Below are 14,105 nucleotides of genomic sequence, written 5' to 3' on the forward strand. Positions count from 1 at the left end.
TTTACTGGTGTTCATATGAAAAATAATAATGGTCAAAGCTGCATGTTGGACACGGCCTGACATCGAGAACGAGGCCAACTTGTGAACACAGAGGGCATAAATCTTGTGAGATGCTGCGGTGGTTTGGGTACTGGAGCGCCATAGTGGCCGGAGAAAACGGTAGGGTCTAGGAGATGTGATTGTGAAGCAGCACAGCGCAGCACAGCGAGAAGATGAGATGCAGGGTCCTTGTCTTGGCGCAGACGGATCTGTTCCTAATTTCCTGCATGATTAATTCCCGCTGTTAGGTTCAACCAGAGCTGGGTATCAGGGTATTTATTTCTGCACCTTGCCTGCCTGCCTGCCTGCTGGCTATACAGACAGAGGTTAGTGCAAGGCCACACACAGGCTGGATGATGCTGATGCGGAGGCTTCTTATTCTGCCCGTTGTGTTGTGTTGTGTTGTTGCCAACATATGTGTTGGCAGCTAATTCAGTTGGTCTCTCTGATGGGCTCTCAGCTGACCATGGATAGTGCAACTTGCAGGGGAAATAAAATCAGGATCTACAACCATCTTGCGTTAGTTTAGCATGCCAAGAATCTATTTGGGGTGTTCTCAATTATCATTGTGTTATTACTGGGAACTATAATGTAACTTGAATGATAAGACTTAAGTAACCAGTATTGGAAAAGGACATGATTAGGTGTGTGTGTGTGTGCGTCCATCATTTAGAATTGTCACTTCTCTTCGAAATTTTTACTGAATGCAAATAAAGCATCAAGAGAATACAAATACAAAGAGCACACATCCAACCTCTCCATAATTAGGATGCAAACAGCCAACACAATCACACACACAAGCATAAAACACGTCGGCAAATAACAAAGTCATGAAATACCAAAGTTATGCCGGAGCGAGGAAAAAGAGAAAACCCATAAGCGAGGGAAAAGAGAAAACCCAGAAACGATCACAAACTACAACAATGACATGTTGGGCCACGCTAGGTGCATCATCTGCAATATAAATTCTTTTTATTCATATATCTACCAGGAACGTGCTATGGGAGATAGATCACGAGATCATACCACTTAATGTGCAGTGCAGCGGAAGTAGAATTGATATAGTGCGTAGCAGGAGTTGTCTCCTCCTCGTCACCGATCTCCCTCAAACAGAGTTGCCGAATCCCTCGAACAAGTTCGCCGGAGTAGTGTAGGCGCACTGCCTCTAACTATATCCGCGCGTGCGGTGAGGAACGCCGGGTGGCGGACTGCTAGGTCTGATCGCACGACCTAGGCGTGCTGGGCAGCTAATTGCAACACATGCTAAGCCCTAACTTTTGCACCGGAATGATTATCTGATAGTGATGCAGTACCCCCACTATATATAGGCATCCACTACGGCTCAACACATGGGCCCCGTGTGGATCCTAAAGCCCAAAGCCCGTTCAACCCAGATCCAAGTCCATGTCGGATCACATCCGAACGGTGAAGTCGGATCTGGCCTCACAAATTCCTTTTCTTAAGCGCACGATCCCTTAGGTTCAAGTCGACTTGGTCACAGGTGATGACATCCCACATGCTCAGTTGGTAGTGGCTTCTTACAAAACTTGCCAACTACCAAGTAGACAATGAAGCTGGTTTGGTGAACCTGAACAACGTGACCTTCTGTTCCTTTTGCCTCACAATACATGTTGCTGGGCTTAGGGCAAATCGGTCACCCTTGTTCCAGCCCGACCTCTTTCTCGTTCTGGTGATACTGACCTCAAAACTGGATTATAACATTTGTTCCAAAAATAACACGTCTACACCACAATATGAGTGTCAGAGAACTATATATTCAGAGTTTTTTGTTCAAACTAGAAAATGCACGCTTCACAAACCTTGTCTTGATGATCTTTAAGCTAGAAAATGCACGCTCATCACTAACTGGGAGAGTAACAAGTAAACTAATCAATCTGTCAACCAAGTTGTAGATCCTATATCGGCTCGTCACAACCAGGCACCAACAAAGTGCAGTTAAAATTGAAGTGTTCTTCAAATCTTTACTATGTGAAGCATCCACAACAAAATGATTAAGTTGATGCTCTAGTCCAATCATATCTTGTTGTGGATAGTACTTCTCAACCATTTTGCATATATCTTTAGGACTAAAAGAAGCAAATCCATCCTTTGGCACCAAAGTAGCACTTATGGATAGAAGAGCCGGCACATTCTCATTGAACTTTAGATTTAATTCATTTAGCTGGTTGTCCAATGTTGCTCGAAATATCTCCACTCGAAGTAATGCTCATTTGTAAAATAATCAGGTTGATGATGAGCATGACCACTACAAAAAATATATTTTTCCTCCATGTCTGGAATGTCCATGGCATGCTCTACACAAAACTTGCAAACCTAGAGGAAAATAATTCCCAACAATCATCTGATCACATTCGTTCAAGAAGTGTTTTGTGCATAACAGAAAACGAATGGCATCTACTATGTCTTGTGATTCCTTTTGTAAAGCTTTGCCAAGCTCTTCACTGATTCCCAATATTTTATCATCATACATAGGAAAAATACAAACTCAAATGATGTCAAGTAGTTAAAGGTGGTATCTCCATCAAGTTGTTGAAGGTTGATATGTGATTGATTCAAATAGCTTGACAATCGCTCACTTCGTTGTTGTGCCGTGAGCAAGGTCCAGATCCAATATGTGCCAAGAATTTACACTTCTTGCAATTATTAACTCTTTTCCATCCATCAAAACCTTTTGATGTGAACACATCAGAACCACTTTTTCTATGTTCTTACTGCAAAGAAAGCAACGTAAAAAAATGCACAACTTTTACTCTTAGAGTACTCCAACCACGATGAAAAATCCTTCAACCAACTGAATTGAGAACGTCTTTGATGTCCTTGTGGTCCATATGGCTTGTAAATCTCCAATTTAGGTTGCATGCGATCTAATTGTAGATATGGTCTTCGCACCTCATCTCTCACATTTTCTGGGTATTGCCAAATTTGTGGGTGTTCCCAGTGTCTCGCTCTAGAAACTCAATAACTTGAAATATGATAGGTTCATTTGTTGGCCGCTCTGTCTCTTCATTTTTATTTGGTTGCTCTTTCTGCTTCAACCAATGACAACTGTGGAATTTAGGTTCAGAAGTTGAAGTACCTTCATCATTTGAAAGATTTCTTTTTCTTTTGTAATATGAATCCATAATTTATCTTGAACCAACGCTGCAACCATCAACCTATAGTTTACAACAACAACAAAAACAACATCTTTGAAGTAAACAGTCAAATAATCTCCAATCAGCAGAGCAGACAACAAGAGAAATTAACCCTTGACATTTCGCGTTTGTGTACCTTGCCTAATGCCTGTAGTCTGCTCAATTTAGCGCTCCACGGTTGACTGCGCCGAGCTCTTCCTCTCATCCCGTGTGACCCACTAACCCAGTTTGCAATCTCGAGAGAAATTGCCGCCACAATCAGAACTCAAAGTTGTAGCAATCATCTATGCTGGCTTGAACACATGAAAAAAAAGAAAGAAAGGGTTAGATGATGGGGATTTGGGGGAGGGAAGAATACCTAGCAAAGTCGCCATGAGAAATTGGGGAACAATTCAACGAGAGGAGAAGATGGGATACTAGCCATGGGACTCATGCGCAGAATAGAGGAGATGATGATGAGTCGCGTGCCCAGATCAGCTTACCACAACAAAAGATCATAGGCTAGATAGACAAAATACACCATGGTAAAAAATTGCACTTTTGGAAGACTAGGCCATTGCCAAGTATGGTCTACCTGACTCTCTACCACTGGCTACATAGCTAGTGAGATCAAGCCATCCACCGTGTTACATGCTAGTCTAGTTAGATGTGAGTCCACACACCACTTTCCAATAAGGGACTACTTAGAGCGTATGTAAGATCTCACAAACAAGTTACATACTTGTCGAAATGCATCATTGATATCTTCCAAGGACTATATGATTCATAAGCACATCGGAAATACCATCATGCATGATTGCCTCTAGGGAATATCTCCAACATAACCATATCCGCACCAACCATCTCATGACACCACAAGGATGGCGCGCGAGGTTCTTCAACAACAACACCATTAGGAAGGGAGCGATGCTCAAGTGCTGTCGTCATCGAATTCAGCTACCAAAGCCAGATTCCAACAAACCTGAGCATATCCGAGCAATGGCTTCAACAAGGTAGCGGCGCAAAAACATCATCATTGCCAAGTACATCCAACTTCGATTAGACCTAGCTTTTCTTCTAGGAGCTCGAGATTGGGTGAACGAGTCGCATCACCCTCTACGTCAATCATGTGTTGCCGCCACCACTTTTCTGTGATCCCAACAGTTGCATGCGACCGCCAGCCGCCGCTCAAAATCATACGCTCTGCATCAAGCCATCGTCCAGATATTGCATCTCACCACCGAGAGCAAACATTGGATTTGGAGGGAGAAACCCTCACAAAAACCTTTCGGTGGTCACTGCAATCTGCAATGAGGCTACGCCTACATCGAAGTTGTCTCCTGACGGACAAACAAGGATATTGAAGGAGACCAGTGCCGATTGGACTATCCTGAGGAGAGAGCCCTTTAAGGCTCATCGGCCCCTGGGCAAATCTTATTTGCTAGAATCACCAGCAGCCCCCTGGCGAGCCAGTGGCCACCTCCGCTGGTGATGAGGGAGACAGGAGGCAGGGGGAGGGCTGGTGGCAGGCAAGGGTTTTAGTTACGCCCCATGCCAATCCTACCTTTTATTCTAAATGAAAAGTCAACACTTTTGCCATTTGCTTAAAAACATTATGTTATGGTAGTTGAAAGAGTTTACTTTGGGAGACAATGTTTGCAAACTTGCAACTCATTGACTTCTTGTCGATCCTTCCTGTAAATATGGTTTCTTGGGCACTAGGTATAGGAGAGGATTTGTAGCACATAGGTGCGGGGGCATGCAACCCACTTTTTCATTTGGCTTTTGATTTTCAATCTTTCATATCTTTTGAACCAAAAGTCCAAATTAAGTTTTGTTTGCATATCCATATTTCTAGTGACGAGGACTTCCAAATGGGATCCATTTTGACAAGTTTTCAAAACTTCATTAAGTTTCAACCTCTGAAATTGATGGAAATATGCCTTAGAGGCAATAATAAAGTTGTTATTAGTATATTTCCTTTGATGATAAAGGTTTATTATTCATGCTAGAATTGTATTGACGTAAACTTAAATACATGTGTGAATACATAGGCAAACACCAAGTCCCTAGTAAGCCTCTAATAGACTAGCTCGTTGATCAAAAGATGGTTAAGGTTTCCTGACCATATACATGAGTTGTCATTTGATAATGGGATCACATCATTCTCACATCATTAGAAGAATGATGTGATGGACCAGACCCATCCATTAGCTTAGCATACGATCATTTAGTTTATTGCTACTACTTTCCTAATGTCAAATACATACTCCTTCGACCATGAGATCATGAAACTCCCGGATAGCAGAGGAATACCTTGTGTGCTATCAAACATCACAATGTAACTGGGTGATCATAAAGATGCTCTACAGGTATCTCCGAAAGTGTCTGTTGAGTTGGCATGGATCAAGATTGGGATTTGTCACTCTGTGTATCGGAGAGGTATCTCTGGGCCCTCTCGGTAATACAGCATCACAAGAAGCTTGCAAGAAAAGTCACTAAGGAGTTAGTTACGAGATGATGTATTACAGAACGAGTAAAGAGACTTGCCCGTAACGAGATTGAACTAGGTATAGAGATATCGACGATCGAATCTCGGGCAAGTAACAACCCGACGGAAAAGGGAACTACGTATGTCGTCATAAAGGTTCGACCGATAAAGATCTTTGTAGAATATGTCTGAACCAGTATGGGCATCCAGGTCCCACTATTGGTTATTGACCGGAGAAGTGTCTCGGTCATGTCTACATCATTCTCGAACCCGTAGGGTCTGTGCGCTTAACGTTCGTTGACGATATAGTATTATATGAGTTATGTATGTTGGTGACCGAATGTTGTTCGGAGTCCCGGATGAGATCACAGACATGACGAGGAGCTCCGAAATGGTCCAGAGGTAAAGATTGATATATGGGATAATAGTGTTTGGTCTCCGGAAGGGTTCCGAAATTCACCGGAAGGGGTTTCAGATGTTTTCCGAAATGTTCGGGTACGAGAGCACTTTATTTGGGTCAAGGGGTAAATCCCACGAAGCTGTAGGAAGGTGCAAAAAGGAGTTTTGTGGAGGCCAGGGGGCCAGGCACCAAGGACCCTGGCGTCTGGTCCTGGAGTCCGAGAAGGACTCTTGCCTTGCATGCCAAATCGATTTTTAGGAGGCTCTTTCTCCAAGAAACGACCCCATGGCTCAACATATAAATAGAGGGGCAGGGCTAGCACCCGGAACACATCAAGATTCACCAAGGAGTGTGCCGGCAACCCCGTACCCTCTAGTTTATCCTCCGTCTGGTTTCCGTTGTGCTTGGCGAAGCCCTGTGGAGATTGTTCTTCACCACCACCGTCACCACGCCATCATGATATCGGCATCTACTACTTTGCCTCTCCTTCTGGATCGAGAAGGCGAGGACGTCATCGAGCTGAACGTATGCTAAACATGGAGGTGTCATACCTTCGGTACTTGATCTGGACGGCTTGTGAAGGTGTATGACTACATCAACCGCGTTGATAAACGCTTCCACTTAGCGATCTTCAAGGGTATGAAGATGCTCTCCCCCTCTCGTATCTACACATCTCCATTGATAGATCTTGCGTGTGCATAATTTTTTTGTTTTCCATGCAATGTTCCCCAACATAAACTTACTACAAGCAATCGATAAAATCATATATTTCAGATCCTGCGAATGACAAAATTATAGGTAAGTTTCAACTCTGAAACTTGGTATGAGCGACCGACCAAAGTGGAAGTTATAGAACATGTGACTAGCAAAATTGTAAGTTTCAATTGAAGGAAATATGCCCTAGAGGCAATAATAAAGTGGGACTCTACGATGTGAACCATTGGTGTTAAATCACATGGCGATGTGAACTAGATTATTGACTCTAGTGCAAGTGGGAGACTGAAAGAAATATGCCCTAGAGGCAATAATAAAGTTATTATTTATTTCCTTATATCATGATAAATGTTTATTATTCATGCTAAAATTGTATTAACCGGAAACTTGGTACATGTGTGAATACATAGACAAAAACAATTGTCCCTAGTATGCCTCTACTTGACTAGCTTGTTTGTCAAATATGGTTATGTTTCCTGACCATAGACATGTGTTGTCATTTGATGAATATGATCACATCATTAGGAGAATGATGTGATGGACAAGACCCATCCGTTAGCTTAGCATAATGATCGTTTAGTTTTATCGCTATTGCTTTCTTCATGACTTATACTTGTTCCTCTAACTATGAGATTATGCAACTCCCGAATACCGGAGGAACACCTTGTGTGCTATCAAATGTCACAATGTAACTGGGTGATTATAAAGATGCTCTACAGGTGTCTCTGAAGGTGTTTGTTGAGTTGGCATAGGTCAAGATTAGGATTTTTCACTCCGTGTATCGGAGAGGTATCTCTGGGCCCTCTCAGTAATGTACATCACTATAAGCCTTGCAAGCAATGTGACTAATGAGTTAGTTGCGGGATGATGCATTACGAAATGAGTAAAGAGACTTGTCGGTAACGAGATTGAACTAGGTATGATGATACCGACGATCGAATCTCGGGCAAGTAACATACCGATGACAAAGGGAACAACGTATGTTGTTATGCGGTTTGACTGATAAAGATATTTGTAGAATATGTAGGAGCCAATATGAGCATCCAGGTCCCCCTATTGGTTATTGACCGCAGATGTGTCTCGTTCATGTCTACATAGTTCTCGAACCCGTAGGGTCCGCACGCTTAACGTTCGATGACGATTTGTATTATGAGTTATGTGACTTGATGACCAAAGATTGTTCGGAGTCCCGGATGATATCACGGACATGACGAGGAGTCTCAAAATGGTCGAGTGGTAAAGATTGATATATCGTAAGGTTATATTCGGACACCGGGATGGTTCCAGAGTGATTCAGGTATTTTTTGTAGTACCGGGAGGTTACGCCCCCCCCCCTGGGGAAGTAGTGGGCCTTCATGGGCCTTAGTGGAAAGGAGAGGAGGCTTGCAAGGGTGGCCGCACGCCCCCCATGCAAGTCCGAATCGGACTAGGGAGGGGGCGGCGTGCCCCTCTTTCCTTCTCCCTCTCCTTCTCCTTCACTCTCTCCCCCTCTTGGAAAAGGAAGGGGACTCCAACTAGGATTGGGAATCCTAGTTGGACCCCCCATGGCGCGCCCCTCCTTGGCCGCCGGCCTCCTCCTCCCCTCCTTTACATACGGGGGAGGGGGGCACCCCAAAGGTACAACAAGTCTTCTCTTAGCCGTGTGCGGTGCCCCCCTTCACAGTTACACATCTCGGTCATATCATCATAGTGATTAGGTGAAGCCGTGCGCCAGTAACTTCATCATCACTGTCACCATGCCATCGTGCTGACGGAACTCTCCCTCGTCCTCAACTAGATCAAGAGCTCAAGGGACGTCATCATGCTGAATGTGTGCTGAACACGGAGGTGCCATACGTCCGATACTTGGATCGGTTGGATCGTGAAGACGTTCGACTACATCAACCGCGTTACTAAACACTTCCGCTTTCGGTCTACGAGGGTACATGGATACACTCTCCCCTCTCGTTGCTATGCATCTCCTAGATAGATCTTGTGTGATCGTAGGAATTTTTTTGAATTACTACGTTCCCCAACAGTGGCATCCGAGTCTGGTCTATGCGTAGATGATATATGCACGAGTAGAACACAATGAGTTGTGGGCGATAATAGTCATACTGCTTACCACCAACGTCTTACTTTGATTTGGCGGTATTGTTGGATGAAGCGGCCTAGACCGAGAATAGATGACCGCGTTCATGAGACTGGTTCTACCGACGTGCTTCGCACATAGGTGGCTAGCGGGTGTCTGTTTCTCCAACTTTAGTTGAATCAAGTTTGACTATGGCCGGTCCTTGTTGAAGGTTAAAATAGCACACTTGACAAAAAATCGTTGTGGTTTTGATGCGTAGGTAAGAACGGTTCTTGCTAGAAGCCCATAGCATCCACGTAAAACTTGCAACAACAAAGTAGAGAACGTCTAACTTGTTTTTGCAGGGCATGTTGTGGTGTGATATGGTCAAGACGTGATGAGATATAAATTGTTGTATGAGATGATCATGTTTTGTAAAAGTTATCGGCAACTGGCAGGAGCCTTATGGTTGTCGCTTTATTGTATGAAATGCAATCGCCATGTAATTGCTTTACTTTATCACTAAGCGACAGCGATAGTTGTAGAAGCAATAGTTGGCAAGACAAAATGATGCTACGATGGAGATCAAGGTGTCAAGTCGGTGACGATGGAGATCATGACGGTGCTTTAGAGATGGAGATCAAAGGCACAAGATGATGATGGCCATATCATGTCACATATTTTGGTTGCATGTGATGTTTATCTTTTATGCATCTTATTTTGCTTAGTACGACGGTAGCATTATAAGATGATCCCTCACTAAATTTCAAGGTATAAGTGTTCTTGCTGAGTATGCACCGTTGATACAGTTCATCGTGCCGAGACACCATGTGATGATCGGGTGTGATAAGCTCTAAGTTCACATACAATGTGTCGTGGATTTGTCACGGCAGATGTCCTAGTGAAAGGACTTAGTCGTGGAGCCATCGCTACGGGTTTACTTGAAGGGGTTAAAGCGGACACAAAGACATGAGGGTTTATACTAGTTCGGCCCCTTCGATGAAGGTAAAAGCCTACGTCTAGTTGTGATGGAATTGATGTGGCCTCGATGGCTAGGGAACAAACAAGCTTTGCCTAGGCTCGAGTTGTGGTTGTCTGTCCTGAACCGCCGCCGGGTCGTCCCCTTATAAACACAGGTGACGCCCGTCGGTCCTCAGAGTCCCAACCGGTTCATACTCGTATCCCGGTTGGTTCCTCTCTATTCCTAACTTACAATACAAGTTATACATTAGGCCGGTTTACGGCTACAGGTTCTAAATCAACTACAAGCCTTGGGCCTTCATCTGTTTATACCACTAATGAAGCTAACCCGGCCCAAGTAAGCCGGTTTACGCCTAGTGGTAATATCCCCAACATTAGGCCCCAGATTGATTTGAACCGGTTCATGTCAATCCTTCCCAAAATCTTGTGTCTTGGACATCTTCTGGTAATTGGTAAACCGCCATGTCGTCATCATTTCTGGTTGCTGTAAACTGGTATGACATCATCATGAAATTTATCATTTATAACGCCCTCCTTTAACAATATCTCCTGGATTCGCGCGCTTGACCTAACTCTGTTGCCTTATAAATAAGACCGAAGGGTCATTTCCTTTTCTTTCCCTTTGTCTCTTCTTCTTCGTCTTCCTCGCATCGCCAGTCTTGGAGCTCCGCCGCCGCCGTCGACCTCTGCCTCGTCTTGGGCCGCTGCATCAACCTGAATGCACCAGAGTACTGTGGTATCCTTCCGCGTCTTCTCCGTTTCCAGTAAGCTTTCCTCTCTTCTTGATCTAGATCTATTCTTAGGGTTTCATGTTCGCGCTGTGTTTGTCGCTTGCTCATACTCGTACTCTGACTCTTGAATGAGTCTGTGAACCCCTGCTGTGTTTAGTAGTAATCTTTAAGCATCCGCCTGTAATTTCACATCTAAGTCCATAGATCTCACGCACATACCCGCTCAATGGTTCACTTCCGTTCTGCCTTACTCTTCGGAATATTTTCTGTTTTTCTGAGCTTGCTGTAGATCCGCGGCTGTAATACGATCTTGTGAAACCTGTTTCTGCATACCTAGCTGTCCAGAACTTCAATTGCTTCCGATGTTTAGGTCAGGCGGTTTAACTTACCATAGAAAAAAGTTATTAAACCGGTATATACCATTAGTCCCCTTGTTGAACCGCCAGAATCCATATGATGCCGCATCGTAGAAGACCGGTTTATAGGTATTGCCTCCAGTTTAGCGTTGTTCAGACCAACACCTTCTTTTATGCAACATATTCTTGAACCGGATCACCTATTTCTTGCAGATCTCACCATGGCCAAACAAGTATATGAGTGCAATTGGGTTCCCTCTCGCGTCACAGAATCTCAGTTGGATGATCTAGTCCTGATCGGCGCTTTAGACAACAAAGATACGATCCACTGGAGGGTTCCTGGAAATGAATGTCCTCCCACACCTCAAGAGGGAGAGGTTGTGGTCTTTGCAGATCACTTGGCCCGGGGCTTCAAACCGCCTGGTTCTAAATTTTACCGGGATGTGTTAGCCAACTTTCAGCTCCGTCCACAGGATATTGGCCCCAATTCCGTTACCAATCTATGTCACTTTCAAGTACTCTCTGAGGTATACCTTCAAGAGGAGCCTTCAGTCGAGTTGTTTAGAGACTGCTTCCATTTAAACCGTCGCACTGAATTTACCGACGGCCCCAATACCGAATTGGGCGGTATGGCCATTCAGAAGAGGAAAGAGATCACTTATCCCCACGTGAAACTCCATACTCACCCCAAGGAGTGGAATGCAACTTGGTTTTATTGCAAAGATACCTCCCCTGACAATGAAAATCCCTTGCCTGGCTTCCGTCCGGAACGGCTCAGCAACACTCACCCTTTTCCACAAAGACTAAGCGCCAAGGAGAAAATTAAATATGCTCCGCAACTGTCCAAGCTCCGAGCCTTTATGGCCAACGGTTTAACGGGAATAGACCTTGCATGCTGTTGGATATCATGGAGCATACTGCCTCTGAGCCGGCGCTCCGGTTTGATGTGCAAGTATACTGATAGCGTCGATGACCCACTCCGACACACTAAAATCCAACTCTCCGACGATGAAGTCACAGATTCTGTAAAGAAGATGTTGAATGAACCGGAGCACCTCTGTGCTCAAACCGGTCTGCTTCCTTACTGCACCACCAACAAACCATCAGCGGTAAGATTTTAATTGCTCTATTGTTGAACCTGTTACTGCTTTATCTGTCTGACATTTAATTACTGCTGAACCAGGGTGATAATCCGTTTTGGAGCAAGAAGCTTCCACAAGACAAAACGGAGAAGGCAGGGTGGTCAACCCGGCCCAAGACCAAGGTTATCAAGAAGCCAGCTCACAAGAGAAAAACCACCGCTTCATCTGATCCAGCTATTGATGATGATGTGGGTAACCCGGACTTTGAGGTAGAACTTGATTCACTTGGCTTACTTTTTACACGCCTTATTGATGATGATGCTTGTCAGGACGACGCTGAAGCCAGCAATGCGGAAGTCGCTGAGGTAACTATTCTCTCTTCCGATTCAGAAATCTTGCCTTTGCCAAAATTTCGCCAGGCAAACCGGAAAGTTAAATTTTCTCATCCTCTTGCTTACTTGGATCCCAAATTTCTTATGAAGACTCAGCAACATGAAGCTTGCCGCACAACCCGGCACAGTGGCCAGGTAGTTACCTCCGCCGGTTTACCAAACAGTCCGGTTCGAAAATGCCGCTCCAAGGTCTCCGACCTTTTTATTGATTTAAATCCTAAAGCGGGTTTCTTCCGTCAACCTCTTAATCCATCCGACTCCGATTATCAGGTTACTTCTCATTCATCTTCTGGTGAATCGTCGGCCACTCAGCTGCCACCATTGAAAACGGTTCTTGGGTAAGCTAAGCTGAACATATGCTTCCAGTATACTGTGTAATGGTTTATGTTGTTCCTTGACTCTTTGTTTTTCTTTCAGGGCCAAACCTAAACCAAGCAAGAAGGCCCGCCTGGATAAAGCGGCTGAAGAAGATGTAGCCCCAGAACATGACAAAGCGCCAGATCTTGAAGCGTTTGCTCCTGAGGATATTCCCAATGATCCTCTTTTGCAAGACGATGCTATTCCCGAAGAAAGGCCTATTAACACTTCAGTCTCTGCTGACCCGCCTGCCAGCACCGACCGGATTGAGAAATCCCACAGTCCTGCTGACAAACCGACCGCACCAACGCAAACCGGCGAGTCCAAAGATGATGATGTTGTGATTACCGGTGTAGGCCGCTTTGAACCCGGGAATCCTGTCACCTTAACCAAGCATACCATAAAAGAGGATTTTTCCGCTCTGAACAAAGGAAAATGGGATGTTGAACTGGAGACATATGCTGCTCTGAGAACCCAAGATCTTCATTCCGGCTATTTAAACCGGCTTTATACTAGCCGTGACTGTCAAGCTGGTCTGGTAAAGATGATGAGGGATAAATTTGAGGTAACTTACTTCTTTACTTACTGCCATTGTATTAGTTCTCCTAGCCCCCAAAGGCCGGTTTGTAACCTTCATCAAACCAGGACTTGAATACGATCCTCAACACTTTGAAATCCATCAATATAGCCCCCAAGGGCCGGTTTAACTTAGCATAATTAAACCGGGGCTCTGATAGAAAACTATCCTTAGAACATAATTTGATCAAATAGCCATTAGCCCCCAAGTGCCAAGTTGAATACCTGTATTGAGCTTGGGACTTTGCAATCTAGTAATATATGAAAATTGAAGGTGCATTAGCCCCCAAGTATCAGGCGTATAACTTTGTTATGTGGTTGATACTTCAATTTCTTGGACCGCTTGTTTAAAGCTAAATGCTGTCTGTATGCAGGCTGAGGTGAGAATCAAGGAGGACCGGATTGCCGATTTGCAGGAGACCTTGAAAACCCAACAGGCTGAAACAGATAAGGCAAGGGAAGAATTAACCAGCGCCTTGAGCATCGCTGAACAGCTGAAGGAAGGCTTCAAGAAAGAGCGGGCTGATTGGGCCACTGAGAAGGCCGCTTTAACCAAAAGAGCTGAAAATGCTGAAGCTGCCCTTAAACCGGTGGTAGATGAACTTACGGCCGTAAAGCAGCAAATACACTCCATGACCGCTGCGATCTTTGGTAAGCTCCTTTTAGCTTCTGTGAGAACTTGAACCTGCTTTAGTATAAATCCGGTTTGAGACCGTCCCTATATTGTTGCAGGTACACGCATCGGGCACTTATGGTCAGATGTGCGGAAGAAGCTGAAGGCTGCCTACACCTTAGTGGAACA

The sequence above is a fragment of the Triticum aestivum genome, chromosome 5B (genome assembly GCF_018294505.1).
Source record: "Triticum aestivum cultivar Chinese Spring chromosome 5B, IWGSC CS RefSeq v2.1, whole genome shotgun sequence".
NCBI classification, from domain to species: Eukaryota; Viridiplantae; Streptophyta; class Magnoliopsida; order Poales; family Poaceae; genus Triticum; species Triticum aestivum.